The following is an 18,751-nucleotide window of genomic DNA, read 5'->3' as shown; positions in this document are numbered from 1 at the left end:
TTCTAGTAGCACCGAGCCGATAGTAGCATATGATTGGCTCCGCAAGACAGCAAGGGAGTTGACCACAGCAGGATGCACGGATGCGGAAAAGGTGAAGTTTGTCGCACATCAGCTTGAAGGACCCGCAACATCATGGTGGGAGAATTTCATAGCCACTTTCCCTATCGACACTGTCACGTGGGACTAGTTTTAGCAAGCTTTTCGTACTTCCCATGTTTCAGTAGGAGCTATGGCCATGAAGAAGCGAGAGTTTCGCAACTTGCGCCAATGAGGACGGACAGTTGGCCAGTATGTGGAGGACTTCAGTAAGTTAGCATGTTATGCCCCAGATGACGTAGCTACGGATGCAGCTATGCAGGAGAAGTTTCTGGAAGGACTGAATGATGAGTTGAGCATGCAGTTGATGGTAGCAACCTTCAACAACTACCAGGAGTTGGTAGATCATGCTCTTATGATTGAAGGGAAGCAGCAGCAGATTGAGAATTGCAAGAGGAATTATGGACAAGGGAAGTACAATTCAGGAGCTCAGCAGAAGCCACGTTTTACCCCTAGACCGGGAGGACATTTTTGGCATACCCATGGAGGAGGTAGCTCGCACAATCACAATGGCACCAAGAATGGTAATGGGAATGGAAGAAGCAATGGCCAGAACCGCACCAACCCATCAACCCCAGCCAAGACAGACCTGAGCCAAGTCACTTGTTTCAAGTGCCAGAAGACCGGACATTATGCTAATGAATGTCCTGAATCTTACAATGGAAATGGCAACGGAAGCTCTGGGAAGAAGCCGAACCCTTTCAACAGGGGACAGGTGAACCACGTTAACGTGGAGGAGCTTGAAGAGCAGCCGGATGCAGTAATCGGTAAGTTTTTGGTTAAGTCATTTACTGCACTCGTTCTTTTTGATACTGGTGCATCGCATTCATACATATCAAGGGAATTTGTGGATAAGTATAACCTGCCCACCAAAGTTCTTAGAACACCTATGTTAGTAAGCTCACCAGGAGCGGAGTATATGGCTAGCCAAGGATGTTTTCAAGTGCCATTGAGTATAGGTAGGCATGTGTTTCCCTCGGATTTAATCATTTTGGAATCACAAGGATTGGATGTAATTCTGGTTATGGATTGGCTGTTGATGTATGGAGGAAACATCGATTGCGCCAGTAAGTTGATCTTGCTTACCACCCCAGAAGGAAGAAGGATCAAGTATGTATCCCGGCATGTGCCAAAGAGAACTTAAGTAAATTGTTTAACAGGAATTGTGCAGGAGGAAGTACCAGTGGTGAAGGATTTCTCTGATGTATTTCCAGAAGAGTTGCCAGGCATGCCACCGGATAGAGATATTGAGTTTTTGATTGAGCTTTTGCCAGGAACAGGGCCAATATCTAAGAGACCATATAGGATGCCCGCAAAGGATTTGGTGGAGATTAAGAAGCAGATTAAGGAGTTACTGGATAAAGGATATATTCGCCCAAGTTCTTTGCCTTGGGGATCGCCAGTACTTCTAGTGGAGAAGAAGGATGGATCGTTAAGGATGGTTGTTGATTATCGAGGATTGAATGAAGTAACCATCAAGAACAAGTACCCACTACCGATGATCAACGATCTGTTTGATCTATTGCAAGGAGCTAAGGTATTTTCCAAGATTGATCTGCGATCAGGATACCATCAGTTGAAGATTCGAGAACAGAATATACCTAAGACGGCTTTTACCACCAGGTATGGGCTGTACGAGTATACCGTTATGTCATTTTGTCTGACTAACGCACCTGCATATTTTATGAACACGATGAACAAGGTGTTTATGGAGTTTTTGGATAAGTTCGTCGTAGTGTTCATTGATGATATCCTGGTTTACTCGAAGAATGAAGAGGAGCATAAGGAGCATTTGCGTTTGGTTCTTGGAAAGCTCAGAGAACATCAATTATATGCCAAGTTTAGAAAATGTGAGTTTTGGTTGAAGGAAGTTGGATTTCTCAGACACGTTATATCTAGAGAAGGTATAGCAGTAGATCCCACTAAGGTTGATACCGTGACAAATTGGGAAGCCCCAACAACCGTTGGAGAGATCCGGAGTTTTCTTGGACTCGCAGGATACTACCGGAGGTTCATTGAGAATTTCTCAAAGATTGCGAAGCCTATGACGGAGTTGTTGAAAAAGGATACCAAGTTCATATGGACTGAGGAATGTGAGGCTAGTTTCCAGGAGTTAAAGAAATGTTTGGTTACATCACCTGTGTTGATTTTGCCAGATCAGACCAAGGATTATGAGGTGTATTGCGACGCTTCACGTCGAGGACTTGGAGCAGTGCTTATGCAGGAATGAAGAGTTGTTTCCTATGCCTCACGACAGCTTAAGCCCCATGAGTTAAATTATGCTACGCATGATTTGGAGTTAGCAGCCGTAGTGCATGCATTGAAAACCCGGAGACACTTCCTCATTGGAAACCATTGTGAGGTGTACATGAATCACAAGAGTTTGAAGTATATTTTCACGCAGAAGGAGTTGAACCTCAGGCAAAGGAGATGGTTGGAGCTCATCAGGGATTATGATATGAGATTGCATTATCACCCTGGAAAGGCTAACATAGTAGCCGATGCGCTGAGCCGTAAAAGTTATGTCAACACCTTAATGACGGGAGATTTACCAAGGGAGTTAGTCGAGAATCTTCGTGAGCTATGTTTGGAGATAGTTCCAAGCGGCTATGTAGCAGCATTGGAGATTCAGTCTACCTTGATGGATAAGATCAGAGAAGCCCAGAAGACTGACAAGGAGATTGCCTCTATAAAAGAGAAAATGAGCAAAGGAAAAGCTAAGCGATTTCATGAAGATGAGCACGATACCTTATGGTTTGAAGACCGTGTTTATGTGCCTAATGATTCAGAGATCAGGAAGTTAATCTGCAAGAGGCCCATGATTCACCATATTCGATTCACCCAGGAAATACCAAGATGTACTTGGATTTGAAGGATACCTTCTGGTGGACCGGAATGAAGAAGGATATTGTGGAGTATGTAGCAGTTTCTGATGTATGCCAGAGAGTAAAAGCTGAGCATCAGAAGCCAGCAGGATTGCTACAGCCATTGCCGATACCCAAATGGAAGTGGGATAAGTTAGGCATGGATTTTATTACGGGTTTACCCAGAACTCGTTCAGGCTATGACTCAATATGGGTTGTAGTCGATCATTTGACAAAGGTAGCTCATTTCATTCCAGTGAAGACTACCTATACCAGTGCAAAGTTGGCAAACATATACATGACCAGAATCGTATGTCTACATGGAGTTCCAAGGAGCATTGTATCAGATAGAGGAACCCAATTTACCTCAAAGTTCTGGAATCAGTTGCATGAAACTTTGGGTACCAGACTGGAGTTTAGTACAACTTTCCATCCGCAGACAGATGGACAGACCGAGAGAGTCAATCAGATTTTGGAGGATATGCTGAGAGCTTGTGCGCTAGATTACAGATCTAGTTGGGACGAGAATTTGCCATATGCAAAGTTCTCTTACAACAACGGTTATCAATCCAGTTTGAAGATGGCCCCCTTCGAAGCCTTGTACAGAAGGAGGTGCAAGACCCCATTGTCTTGGGATGAAGTTGGAGACCGCCAGTTGTTTGGACCGGATCTGATAAAGGAGTCTGAGCAGAAAGTGAAATTGATTCGCGATAGGCTCAAGGTAGCTCAGTCCAGGCAGAAAAGTTATGCAGATTCTAAACGCAAGGAGACAGTTTACGAAGTCGGAGACCGAGTTTATCTTCGAGTATCACCACTTCGAGGAGTTAAGCACTTTGGAGTAAAAGGAAAGTTAGCTCCACGTTTTGTAGGCCTATACAAAGTTTTGGAGCGTACGGGAGAAGTAGCCTACAAGTTGGAGTTGCCCAAAGGATTGTCAGGCGTTCATGACGTATTCCACGTTTCCCAGTTGAAGAAGTGCCACGCAGAGATGGCTGATATACCGCTGAGAGATACAGTGCCGCTGGAAGCAATTCAGTTGGACAGTGATTTGACCTATGAGGAGAAACCAGTTAAGATTTTAGAGTATGCCAGTCGAGTCACCCGCAGCAAGGTTATCAAGTTTTGCAAAGTTCAGTGGAGCCACCACACGGAGGATGAAGCCACCTGGGAACGAGAGGAAGATTTGCTGAAGTACCACCCTCACCTATTTTCTAGCCAACCCGAATCTCGAGGGCGAGATTCATCTTAAGGGGGGTAGGTTTGTAACATCCCAAATTTTCAATTTGGATTGTTATACACTAGATCATCATTGCATATCATATATGATTGCATTTCGGTTGATCCTAGAAAGTTCTACGCAACTCAAGGACCCTCGGAGAGAGTTGGGGATTTCGTTATTTTCATATTTGAGTTTTTCTCAAATTTTGAAAATAGGATCATTTGATTTTATTTATTTTATCTTCAATTATTTCTATTACAAAAATATGAGAGAGGGAATAAAATGACTTTCCCAAAATAAAGAAAATATTGAGGATTTAATAAAAAATCAAATAGGATATTATTTTGGTTTTACTTGCTATTTTATTTGAATTTAGAAAAAATGCGCGTTTTTCAAATTTGCATTTAGGCCCCAAATAAATGTTCATCCTATGCGGCCTGATTTTAGAAGCCGGGGAAAATTTATTTCGGGATTTTTGGAGTCCGTTTAGTATTCCTTTTGTTTTTTCTGAGCATAATTATTTAAAAAAAAGTCTGAACCGACTTTGGGCCGTAACCGGCCGGGACTCCGCCTGGCCGGGCCTTCAAATAGTGCCGCCCGAGGCCGAGCCAGCCCAAGCCGCCCCGCGACAAACCCTAACCCTAGCATCGCCGCCGCCCGCGCCGCCGCCTGCCGCCGCCGCGCCGTGCTACCGCCCACCGCCCCACCGCCCCGCCGGACCGCCGGATCCGCCGCCGCCGGAGGTAGATCTTGCCGCCGGTTTTTTAGAAAACCGATCAGTTTCCATCGGTTTGTTCGGTTTTTTTAGTTTCATTTTTTAATAGATTGGTTTTTCTGGTTTATTTAATTAGCGAGCGTTCGTCCGTTCGTTCGTTTTAACGAACGCGTTCATCGTTTAGGTCCAGATAACGAGCGTTCATTCATTAATCTGTTCGTCGTTTTTCTTTTTCTTGGATTAAATCCGCGATTTTTCTGATCGTGATTCCTGATCCATTTTTCGTTCTAGTCTAACTTTTCGCTCGTTTATCGGAATCAGTTGATTCAAGCGCCTGGAGTTTCGCCTCAAAACCCTCTTTCCATTTAACCAACTCAAACTATTTTTTGCCACTGCAAAAATTGCCATAGATCCAGAATAGTAAACGAAGCTTGTTTCTTTTGCCGTTTGTCTTTCATTGTTTCGTTCGATTTGATTCTTTTTGCCAGCCGTAGTTCTTAAGTTGAACTTTCTGGTTAGATATGTTATTAGAGATTCACCTGTGCATTAGTTGAGTACTTATTGTATGCTTGTTTTTTTGCGATAGAGGACCCGGAGTGCGCTGCTTGCTACTTCGAATCGCTAGGTTTTGCGGATCATCAGCAAGGCAGGTAACACTTTGATCATACTTCGAATTACCCAGTTTTATTGCATTAGATCAATCCTCACACATTGCACGATTAGGATCTAATTAAATTGTGGGTTTGGGAAGTGGTTGAGGTAGTACCTATTACCTGTTATTATCAAACCTTTGGGAGTTACTTCTACGTTTGCTTATTATGCCATGCTATGCTAGTAGACGTGGATTGGTTGAGTGAAATCCATGACAGATGTGAGATTGTTAAATTAAAGGTTTATCTAAGGTGGCAACTTAAATACACATCTGGGTGGATTGAGGCACCTGGGTATTCCAGCGATTGCATGTTTTCTTTTGGACCGCCACCTAGGCTCAAAGGGATCATTAGATTATTCATGCTAGAAATTTCCGTGTGCAGCCACAAGCTACTATGGGCTCTAGCATAGTTGACCAAGTTGTGCGAACTCTTACAGTGGTAGACTAGCAGATGTAGGGTAAAGTAGGTGTAATGGTCTACCCGATCGTAAGGTGCTAGCACTTCTGAAAGACTATGTCTCGGTCATCCGTTTCTCAAACACCATGTAGTGCGAGAATCCCAACGGAGAAGATCGAGTCTTGTGGGGAAAAGTGCGCAAACCTCTACAGAGTGTATAAACTAATCATGGTTAGCCGTGTCCCCGGTTATGGACATCTTGAGTATCTAGTACCTGGATTATCATGTGAATCTCAACATGTTACTGTACAATTAATTTTGTTGGGTTTTGTTTAATGATGATGCTTAATTGGGATTGAGAATGCTATCAACCATTCTCAATGTTTAACACTACCATGCTAGTTAAATAAAATGTATTCCTTTGCAGTAGGGAAAAATTGGCTTTACGCAAAACTGTAACCATAGAGCTTTCCACCAGCGAAATATGCATATAGTATAGCCTATTTCATTCCATTACTCTCTATGTGTTACCTTGCCAGCATATTCCATGTGCTGACCCGTTTCGGGCTGCAGCGTTAATGTTGCAGACTTTTCAGACGATGATTAAGGTGCTTTTAGGTCATGGTTCTATACTCAGTGATGCTGTTTGAGTTGATGGACTCACTTATCTTCCAAGCCTTCCGATGTTATCGTTATTAGATGGCCTTAAGCCATATTTATTGTAATAAGTTCTCTCTTGAGACACTCGATGTAATAAGTGTGTGATTGCTACTCTGTTATAAATCCTTCAAGTACTGTGTGGTGTCAGCATTACTGATCCAGGGATGACACGGAGCAAAGAGATTGGACCGTTTGAGGTCTGGTCGCTACATTGCTAGAGTGACAGAAGCTTAAACCCTAGTTTATGCGTTGCTTCATAAGGGGCTGATTTGGATCCATATGTTTCATGCTATGGTTAGGTTTACCTTAATTCTTCTTTCGTAGTTGCAGACGCTTGCGAGAGGGGTTAATCATAAGTGGGAGGATTGTCCAAGGAAGGGCAGTACCTGTGACGCCCCCAATTCAATCGTACACTAATCATACACGCAAACGTGTACGATCAAGATCAGGGACTCATGGGAAGATATCACAACACAACTCTACAAATAAAATAAGTCATACAAGCATCATATTACAAGCCAGGGGCCTCGCGGGCTCGAATACAAGAGCTTGATCATAGAAGAGTCAGCGGAAGCAACAATATCTGAGTACAGACATAAGTTAAACAAGTTTGCCTTAAGAAGGCTAGCACAAACTGGGATACAGATTGAAAGAGGCGCAGGCCTCCTACCTGGTGTCGGTGTACTAGAGTAGGGGTACCCTATTACCCCGAACTCGTGCACGGGCAGTTGCAGCGCCCCGCGGCAAGACTTGCCGGGTGACCGCCAGGACCCTCCGTGGTTCCCTTGAAGACCATTCAAGAACAAAGTATTCAAGTCGAGGCCCCGGCAAGAGGAGCTTGCCGGGAAGGACAACGGAGGCCCCGGCAAGAGGAGCTTGCCGGGAAGACCAACCAAGGCCCCGGCAAGAGGAGCTTGCCGGGAAGAGACAAGACCCCGGCAAGAGGAGCTTGTCGGGAAGGCCACTCAAGACATACCAAGAAAGCTTGCTGCGACGCGCCCTGCGTCCCGGCAAGATCCGGCGAGCGACAAGCTTCCGGACGCGACAAGACGACGGCCGCGGCAAGGAGCTCGCCGCGGGAAACCCCCACTGCGTGCCCGCGCTCCAGCTCACCTGCTAACGTGTCGCTCTGGGACTCTCCCAGAGCGCACGTGGCGGGAGGCCGTGCAGCTAGGGGTACGTGGTGGCAAGCGGAGATGAAGAGAAGCCCATCGTGGCAAACGGTGGCACTCCTAACGGTCACCTTTTGCACTGTTTAGGAGACTCAGACAGGCATTTAATGCCCTTGTCCCCTGCCGTCAGAGTTAGGTAGGGTGCACTGTATCCACAGTAGCGGTAGCTATACCTACCACATCCTTTTCCATTTTTACCCTTCTTGTCTACGTTGCCCCCTGTCGGTGACCCCTTGAGTATAAAAGGAGGCCCAAGCGCAACGTAGGGGAGGTTCCGCAGGTCGGGGAGTTCAGGGACTCGGCTAGCTCGGCTCGTTCAACCCCAGAGACACTCTTACGCTCAGTCTGGCAGCGTCCATCGCTCCTGAGCAAGAATCCATTATACACAAACAAGCAGCAGTAGGGTTTTACGCATCCGTGCGGCCCGAAGCTGGGTAAAAATCCCCCCGCGTGCACTGCCTCGATCCGCTCTTTGTGCGCTCTCCGCCCCCCACCGAACCGAAAAGGGGCCCTGTCCCCATAGGTGTTGGCGGGAATCAGCATCGCCCCCGGCATCTCTGGCGCGCCAGGTAGGGGGCGTCGAGATCGTGCGAACCCGATCCGGCGGGCACGCAAGCTAAATCCTCATCGTCATGGCTCCCAAGGAGCGGGCGAGAAAAAGAACGACGCCAGTGCGGCAACAGAAAAAGCTAAGTCGCGCAAAACTTTAGATATTTCCTTTCTATACGAATTTATCCGCCTTGGAGATCTTGTTCTTTGTACGAAAAACCTATGCGCGGAGGAATCAACTCGTAGCTAGTCGCGCCCTTACTTTGTTTCGAGTCCGCTCAACAACTTAAGTGAGCTGCTAGCGCCCTTACTTTGCTTCGAGTCCGCTCAGCAACTTAAGAGAGCTGCTAGCGCCCTTACTTTGTTTCGAGTCCGCTCAACAACTTAAGCGAGCTGCAACTAGTTGCGACAAGATTACTTGTTGGTAGCGACCCCGCCAGCAGGCTGCTGAAGTTCCGCACTCGGCGCTCGCGGCAAGGGTGCCTGCATCAGCAAGTTTCCCTAGAAAGCGTAGGGTGGACGTACAAAGAGGGGTCGAGCAGGAAGATAGCATGTGCTATTTATTTAAGATTTCTGCATAGACCTGTATGCCGTGGAGCCTTCTCGGGGCTAGTTGCGCTCCATGTTGCCTCGAGTCCGCTCGACAACTTGTGCGGTTGCGCTAGAACCAAGAAGGTAAACCTTTCCGGGAGGCGCTGTTCCCGAAATAGCCGCTAAGGGCCCGTTCCCTCAAGCGCTGCTGGCTGGATCACACACACCAGAAAGCATTCCAGCAGGCATAGGGAATATGTAGCAGAAGTCAAAATTCGCAAACGGATTAAGTGCACTCCGGACGCTAATCATTTGCTATGTTTGAACGCAGTTATGGCCCATGGGCTGGCAACGCCCTTAGGGCCAATCTTTTTGGCGTCAGGAACGACGAAGTTCTTCACCATAAGCCTTTCCGGCAACGATCTTGCCGGGAGCCGGTGTCAAGAACAACGAAGTTCTTCGCCATGAGCCTTCCTGGCAACAAGCTTGCTGGAAGCCGGCATCGAGAATGTCAAAGTTCTCTGCCGAAGACAAAAGCCTTCCTGGCAACCAGCTTGCCGGAAGCCAGCATCGAGAACGTCAAAGTTCTCTGCTGAAGATAAAAGCCTTCCTGGCAACCAGCTTGCCGGAAGCCAGCATCGAGAACGTCAAAGTTCTCTGCTGAAGATAAAAGCCTTCCTGGCAACCAGCTTGCCGGAAGCCGGCATCGAGAACGTCAAAGTTCTCTGCCGAAGACAAAAGCCTTCCTGGCAACCAGCTTGCCGGAAGCCAGCATCGAGAACGTCAAAGTTCTTTGCTGAAGACAAAAGCCTTCCTGGCAATAAGCTTGCCGGAAGCCAGCATCGAGAACGTCAAAGTTCTCTGCCGAAGACAAAAGCCTTCCTGGCAACCAGCTTGCCGGAAGCCAACATCCAGAACGTCAAAGTTCTCTGCTGAAGACAAAAGCCTTCCTGGCAACAAGCTTGCCGGAAGCCGGCATCGAGAACGTCAAAGTTCTCTGCCGAAGACAAAAGCCTTCCTGGCAACCAGCTTGCCAGAAGCCAGCATCGAGAACGTCAAAGTTCTCTGCTGAAGATAAAAGCCTTCCTGGCAACCAGCTTGCCGGAAGCCAGCATTGAGAATGTCAAAGTTCTCTGCTGAAGACAAAAGCCTTCCTGGCAACCAGCTTGCCGGAAGCCGGCATCGAGAACGTTGAAGTTCTCTGTGGCAGATAAGAGCCTTCCCGACAAGCCAGTATCGCTGGGGGCTGTGAGTGCCAAGAATCGTCCACGGCAAACCAGAGTTGCCGAGGGACTGCGCTATCAGATAAGTCTTTCATCCCTCATCATGCGTCCTCTTATGGACTGGGGAATGCGAAACCACGTTTCTTCCCAGAAGCTGTCGTGCTCCCTCGACTCTAGGCCCTGGGGCTCGTTCTCGGGGCCAAGTTCGGTCGTAGTCGCGGCAGCAAAGGGATGAAACGAGGAGACCGCACCCACCTCGTTCCTGCCTCCGTTAAAAGCGTGAGAAAGGTTGAGCGACGTGGGAAGGCGGCAGGGCCTGTTGCCAGGAGATGAAATGTCTGTCCGAGGGATACCAAGGATTTGGTCCTTGGTGTGGGTTTAACTCGCGAGACAAATAACCCGGCAAGCATTCCCCTTTTTCATTAAAAAACATCCCGTTCAGGTACAGTCCATAGAGGATGAAAAACATGAAAGAGAGGATTACAGATTTTAGATACAGCTAAGGCCCGAAGGCTTACAAATTAAAAAGATAAGATGCCCGTAATCCCTTTCCTGTCCCCCTTTTCAGGAGGCAGGTCAAGGAGGCGGAAAGGGCAAAAGGGGTGCCTAGGCGAGCTACGGGTGCCAGAAGACACCAAGGGAACATCCTGGGGGTCGTCCGAAGGCTGGACGGCGACGGTGGCGCTAGAAGCAAGGCTCGCAGACGGGACGACGGGACGTCAGCACGCTGTCGAGGGCACCACGCCCTCGTACTCCGGCTTGCCGGCCTTGTCGCCTGCCCTCTTCCCCTTCCGCGGCCTCCCTACGCCAGCCGCCCAAGGAGACGACCCCGGGGAGTTCAAGAAGCCGGCGACGCGGATGATGGGGTCGCCGGTGCCGCGCAAGGCGGCGCCCGACGCCTAGTTGGACCCGCTACTCCGCCGCCCGCTACCCTCGTCGTCGCTGTCGCTCCCCTCCTCGTCGCTCTCGCTCGAGGAGGAGCCTTCGCTGTCGGAGGAGCTATCCACGCAGCACTTCGCCCGAGTGCCGAAGCACCCGAAGGCCTTGACGGAGAGGAGATCGCCCTCCATCAACTTAAAATGGAGGGTAAACCCCTCCGTCAAGCTGTGGATGCGGGCAAACGTCTTCCACCCTCGATCAAGATACATCACATTAGTGGATGGGAACGCAACGCGGACTCGCGTGCCGCTGATCCCACAGCCCCTCATGTGCAGTCTCAGCGTCTCGGGCGGCTCCACTTCCATCACGCGCGCAAACGTAGCTGGAAGCCGGAGGCGACGACGAGGCGCCCGGCGCAGCCTGACAAAGAACTCGCAAGGGTCGTCCCCTATGTGAACCGCCATGGGAGGAAGAGCCGCCAGCGGAGGTGAAGCTGACGCGCCGTCCCGTCCACCTCTTCCCCGAGCGCCTCGACCTCGTCCTCGACCTCGTCCGCGACCTCGTCCCCTTCCTCTTCCCCTCAAGACTGGCTCTACCACCACGGGCGCAGAACAGGGAGAGAGGCGCTGTCTGGCGGCGACCCTCGCCGCCACCGAGGAAAGGCCTGGGTTCCCTTTCTCCATGGCAGATGAGAGAAAGGGGAGCAGGAGCTGAAGAAAGGAGAAGATGAGAGAGTGCGGGTTTTCCATGCTCCCATCCCACTCTTTATAAAGGAGCGAGGTGGGGGCTCGGCCGCCCCGCTCAGCGAATCAAGGCACAGGAAGGGCAGGGAGTCGGGGCCAACCCGCTCGCGATGGCCCAATTTCCCAATCCACCGTCCGTGACCTCAAGCGCACGGAAGCCGCGTGGCGGGGATGCAGAACTGAGGCGACAGATGAGGCAGCATCGTTCTGCCCCGTGAACGCGGGGAGCGGACGTCCCGAAAATCGCGCACCAGCCCCGTCCAGTAAATGCACCACACCCTCACACCTACCTCCATTTAAAGAGGAGGGCATGAATCGTCCCCATCATCGTGGCATGACGCATGCTCGGGGGGCTTAGCCCCACGCACGCCTCCCACGATCTCTCCCACGACGCCGCGTTTGACGCGTGCCGTTCTGGGCGTGCGTGGTGGGAGCAGAGTTAGATTCGGCGTGACCTAGGCCGCGCGTGCCCGTGCACTGTTTTGGGCCTGGCCCAACAGCGCTCGGCACCGTGTATGGCCCAGGCCCGGGGGCTCCTGTCGGTGTACTAGAGTAGGGGTACCCTATTACCCCGAACTCGTGCACGGGCAGTTGCAGCGCCCCGCGGCAAGACTTGCCGGGTGACCGCCAGGACCCTCCGTGGTTCCCTTGAAGACCATTCAAGAACAAAGTATTCAAGTCGAGGCCCCGGCAAGAGGAGCTTGCCGGGAAGGACAACCGAGGCCCCGGCAAGAGGAGCTTGCCGGGAAGACCAACCAAGGCCCCGGCAAGAGGAGCTTGCCGGGAAGAGACAAGACCCCGGCAAGAGGAGCTTGCCGGGAAGGCCACTCAAGACATACCAAGAAAGCTTGCTGCGACGCGCCCTACGTCCCGGCAAGATCCGGCGAGCGACAAGCTTCCGGACGCGACAAGACGACGGCCGCGGCAAGGAGCTCGCCGCGGGAAACCCCCACTGCGTGCCCGCGCTCCAGCTCACCTGCTAACGTGTCGCTCTGGGACTCTCCCAGAGCGCACGTGGTGGGAGGCCGTGCAGCTAGGGGTACGTGGTGGCAAGCGGAGATGAAGAGAAGCCCATCGTGGCAAACGGTGGCACTCCTAACGGTCACCTTTTGCACTGTTTAGGAGACTCAGACAGGCATTTAATGCCCTTGTCCCCTGCCGTTAGAGTTAGGTAGGGTGCACTGTATCCACAGTAGCGGTAGCTATACCTACCACATTCTTTTCCATTTTTACCCTTCTTGTCTACGTTGCCCCCTGTCGGTGACCCCTTGAGTATAAAAGGAGGCCCAAGCGCAACGTAGGGGAGGTTCCGCAGGTCGGGGAGTTCAGAGACTCGGCTAGCTCGGCTCGTTCAACCCCAGAGACACTCTTACGCTCAGTCTGGCAGCGTCCATCGCTCCTGAGCAAGAATCCATTATACACAAACAAGCAGCAGTAGGGTTTTACGCATCCGTGCGGCCCGAAGCTGGGTAAAAATCCCCCCGCGTGCACTGCCTCGATCCGCTCTTTGTGCGCTCTCCGCCCCCCACCGAACCGAAAAGGGGCCCTGTCCCCATAGGTGTTGGCGGGAATCAGCATCGCCCCCGGCACCTGGGATCCTCTTAAACTACTCCTGGTCGTCGTCAGCGGGCTGCACGTAGTGGTAGGCACCTCCCGAGTAGTAGTAGTCGTCATCGACAGTGGCGTCTGGCTCCTGGGCTCCACCGTCTGGTCGCAGCAATCGAGTATAGAAAGGAGGAAAGAGGGAGCAAAGCAACCGTGAGTACTCATCCAAAGTACTCGCAAGCAAGGAGCTACACTACATATGTATGCATTGGTATCAAATGGAATAAGGGTATCATATGTGGACTAAACTGCAGAATGCCGGAATAAGAGGGGGATAGCTAGTCATATCGAAGACTACGCTTCTGGTAACCTCCATCTTGCAGCATGTAGAAGAGAGTAGACTGAAGTCCTCCAAATAGCATCACATAGCATAAGCCTACCCGATGATCCTCTCCTTGTTGCCCTATTAGAGAGCGATCACCGGATTATATCTCGCACTTGGAAGGTTGTGTTTTATTAAGTATCCGGTTCTAGTTGTCATAAGGTCAAGGTACAACTCCAAGTCGTCCTGTTACTGAAGATCACGCCTATTCGAATATTTTAACTTCCCTGCAGGGGTGCACCACATTTCCCAACACACTCGATCCCCTTTGTCCGAACACACTTTTTTGGGTCATGCCCGGCCTCGGAAGATCAACACGTCGCAGCCCTACCTAGGCACAATAGAGAGGTCAGCACGCCGGTCTAAATCCTATGGCGCATGGGTCTGGGCCCATCGCCCATTGCACACCTGCACATTGCGTACGCAGCCGGTGAGCAGACCTAGCAACCTCCATTACAAAGGAAGTTGCATTACGTGGTCCAACCCGGTGCGCGCCGCTCAGTTGCTGACGTCACAAAGGCTTCGGCTGATACCACGACGTCGAGTGCCCATAACTGTCCCCGCGTAGATGGTTAGTGCGTGTAGGCCAGTAGCCAGACTCAGATCAAATACCAAGATCTCGTTAAGCGTGTTATGTATCCGCGAACGCCGACCAGGGCCAGGCCCACCTCTCTCCTAGGTGGTCTCAACCTGCCCTGTCGCTCTGCCTCAAAGTAATAGTCGGGGGCCATAGGGAACTCAGGCCTACCACTACCTGGATGGAGCCACCTGCCCCTTCAGCCCCCATCTCCAACAGTATCACCGGTAATGTAATAGTGTAAAGTATATAGTATATGCCCATGATCCCTCCCGAAGTGATCACGGCCCAGTAGTATAGGATGGCGGATGAACAAGAGTGTAGGGCCACTGATGATAATCTAGCATCCTATACTAAGCATTTAGGATTGCAGGTAAGGTATCAATAGTTATAGCAACAATGACAGGTTATGCATGAGAATAGGATTAACGGAAAGCAATAACATACTACACTACTCTAATGCAAGCAGTATAGAGGAGAGTAGGCGATATCTGGTGATCAGGGGGGGGCTTGCCTGGTTGCTCTGGCAAGAGAGGGGGTCGTCGTCGACATAGTCCATCACCGGGGCATCATCAGCCTCGGGATCTACCAGAGAGAAGAGGGGGAAGAAACAGTAAATACATAGTAAACAGAGGTATCACTAAGCATGACATGACGATACGTAGCGCTAGGCGTGCTCTAACGCGGTACTACACGTTGCAGACGAAGGGGGGAAACATCCGAGGATGAATTCCCGGTGTTAGGCGGATTCCGGACAAAGGGAAAAAGAGGGGGAAGTTCCATGTTCAACATGCTAGGGGCATGTGATAGATGAATGGACCATGTATTCGGATTCATTGGATTTTTCTGAGCATGAGCAACTTTCATATATAAAACTTTTTCATCGGAGTTACGGATTATTTTCTATTAATGTTCAAAGTTTTAATAACATTTTCTAAAATTATTTATCTAGTTAAATTAAATATTAAAATATGGCAGATTGCTTTTTATACCCACTAGTGGGTTAGCCTAAGTGTATGACAGTGGGGCCCAGGGGTCCAGTCAACTTGCCAGTCAAATAGTTGACCAGTCAAAGTTTGACTGGTCAACAAGGTCAATGGACCCACAAGTCATAGTCTCTTGGGCAACTTTAAAACACCTAAACTAATTTAGTCAGCGTGACCCATTGCCATAGACTAACTAGTGGGGGTGTTAGACCTAAAAAGTGTTAGGCCTAAGTAAATAAAAGGGAATCTACCCTACAGGCAATGAGCCGCCCGGTTGTGGCCACGGTGTGCTTGAGCACGCACAACACACATCGGCGCGGCGGCCATAGAGCCTAGGCACGGGCGACCGGGCAAACTGGATGCGGCCGGCGTGCGTGGGGTTGCGGCTTGACAGTGGCCCGAGGCAGGGGCGGGCGCGCAGCACGCATAGGGATGGAGCTCTGGGCGCAGCGACTGCACAGGGAAGCGGCAGCGATAGCGAAAGGCCATGACGCTCGACTGACAGGCCACGGCGGCAGTGGGCAAGCGAAGGCAAGCCCGGGACACGGGTGCGACAAGGCGCAGGGCGTGTCTGAAGCGGGAGGCAGCGACACAACAAACGACAGCAGCAACAGGTGACAGCACCGGGAAGGCGCGCGGGACGGCGCGGGTCAGCGGCAGCGGGAGGCGCGGGCGTGGCAAGGCCATGTCCACCGCGGATTAGCAGAGGGCGTGGCCAGCGCCGTGGGGCACGGGTGGCTGGGGGCGCGCGGGGTGGCTCGCCGGTGCAGTCGGGAGTTGCGGAGGACGCGGCGAGGTCCGTTGGCGGTGGCGACGAGTGCGTGGACGCGGAAGCACTGCAGCTCGGGAACGAACAAGACGATGGGCTAGGCGACACCTACACGGCTTCTAGAGCATGCACGAATTAGCAGAGGAAGCTAGGGAGAACAGTGAGGTGGGGGTTCTCAAAATCCACGGCGACGACAGGTGCTCGGACTCGCGGAAACAACGACTACGAGCCGAGTTTAAGCTCGGGGAGAGAGGGGGGGAAGGCGTCATCTCACAGTGGTGGTCGAGGCAGTCTCGGGGAAGCCGGGGGAGGTCCTGGTCGAGCGAATCGACACGGAGGCCGAGGTAGATTCTGGCAAGGGGAAACGGGCGCGGGCTCCGCTGCTGCAGCTCCTCCGCCCTGATCTGATGGTGTAGCCGACGAAGATGATGACGGCGCTCGTCTTGGCATCTTCCGGTCGGCAAGGAGGCCGTTGGTCACGACGGCGATGAGACAGTGGTGGCGATGGCTTTTGGGATCGAGCGAATCGAGCGGAGCGGCTCGACAAGGAAGAAAATGAGGGCGCTAGGGTTCCGGGGGTGTCGAGGGTGACCTAATACGTGCCGGGGATGCGGCGGATGGCCGCCGCGTGGCCATCCGCGGCGCGGACGCACGCGCTGTCTCCAGCTCACCCTTGGTTAACAGAGGAAGGAGACAACGATGGTGGTGGGCTGGGCCAGCACTGTTGGCAGTAGGGCTAAATGCACAATAGAGTAGGGCTTTTCTCTTTTAGTTAATTTATTTTCTGTTTTTTTCTTTTACAGAATATGTTTGCAATACTTTGAGTTGCCAATTCGTCTTTGTAAAATGTGGAACTTGGCCACATAAATACATTACGATATTTTGCACTGCCACAAAAAGTTTGGGAGGAGTTTGAATCAATTTGGATTTTTTTCCAAAAATAGGTAAGCATTTAAAAATGCTGATTTGGAACCGTTTTAATTTCCTGGGGATAGTAAATATCTAAAATGATGTTTAATCATTCATGATAATTAGTTAATGAATATTTTCAACCCAGTGAACATTTCGGTTTTACTGTTTGGAGAAATAATTTATTTGACTTCATTTTAAATTTTAAATTGAGCTTAGTTTGAAACACATTGAGTATTAGCAACTTAATTATGATGACATGGCATCATTAGGCATGAGATTACTGTAGCACGATTCTCGGGGTGTTACAGTACCCAAGCACCGGTCCAGCCACATATTAAACTATCAAAGTAACGAACGTGAATCATATGAGCATGATGAAAACTAACTTGACAACAATTCCCATGTGTCCTCGGGAGCGCTTCGCTTTATATAAGATTTTGTCCAGGCTTGTCCTTTGCTACAAAAAGGATGGGGCCACCTTGCTGCACCTTGTTCACTTTATTTACTTGTTACCCATTATGATTTACCTTATCACAAAACTATTTGTCACTGATAATTTCAGTGCTTGCAGAGAATACCTTGCTGAAAATTGCTTATCATTTCCTTCTGCTCCTCGTTGGGTTCGACACTCTTACTTATCAAAAGGACTACCATAGATCCCCTATACTTGTGGGTCATCAGAGACCAACATGGATGTCTCACTATCCTGAACCTTATATGCATTACTTCCTTTACCATTGCTTAATAAGGTACTCTTCCCCAATATTCTGTCAGCATTCTAAAAGAAGAAACAAGCAAACACATAACATGTTTAGCATGTAGTATATGACTCATTTCAGTGAACCAGTTCATTAGTAAGGTGGACAGGATTAAACTACCAGGTCTTCTATTGCCAACTAGTACATAATAAAAGCATCAAGAAAACATATATCTATGTCCTCTATCGTCACTGCATTGTCTTGCCAAATCAAAATAGAGACACGGTTCAAATCATATCAGTTCAAGACAAAGAAACATTGAAAGAATACAAAGCGTGGGAAACTACACGACAGAACAAGATTTCAGATGGGTACCACGGGTCAACATGTACAACAACACTATTGGCTCTGTTGTGATACTAGTAATGTGCATGATATGAGAAGTCAATTGTATACACAATTGAAATTGAAATCAATAGATCTATTTATAAGAGCAAACCTGTTAAAGAAACATGCTTAAACATACCTATTGTGCCATTGGAGTTTCGATTGGATCCTTCAATTTAAAAATAAGTTTGTATGAGTAAATACACTGATACAAGAGCAAAGAAGTATGCATGATAGCAATGGAATCTTAAATGAGAACAGTTGTTCTTAAGGTTTAAGCACTTGTTCTACACGAACAGAGTACAGTAAGACGCAGGCATATAGTGCTTAAAAATAAAAAATGAGCTCATATACCTTACCACATTCTTGGTTCGGGACCAGTACGGAACTAGGCGTTCCCAGTCATCGTCCCATAAATGTGACTCCGGAGAACGTAAGGGAATTTGATGAATTTCTTTGCCAGTGAAGTACGTTTTCTGCAGGTAATTCTGATACTGCCACCAAGCATTCTTGAAGATAGCAGAGGTATTAGCACAGGTTACCTCATCCTGAGTTTCCAAATCGGTCCTTCTCCATAGAGAAAAATGGGAACATTTGTTGTATTATAACCATCATGGAGGTAGAATGTATGGGACAAAGCAATAATTGCCAAGAATAACATTACTTACACATAATTCCTGGACTAACACCTGCAACTGGCATTTTCCTTCATCTTCAGTATAAAATTTCCATGATGGGAAGATATGCACATAGGATTTAACAACATCAAATGCGATAGATGCTACACTATGAATG

The sequence above is a fragment of the Triticum dicoccoides genome, chromosome 3A (genome assembly GCF_002162155.2).
Source record: "Triticum dicoccoides isolate Atlit2015 ecotype Zavitan chromosome 3A, WEW_v2.0, whole genome shotgun sequence".
Taxonomy (NCBI): domain Eukaryota; kingdom Viridiplantae; phylum Streptophyta; class Magnoliopsida; order Poales; family Poaceae; genus Triticum; species Triticum dicoccoides.
The sequence above is the reverse complement of the archived record's forward strand: the minus strand, read 5'-3'. Positions refer to the sequence as shown.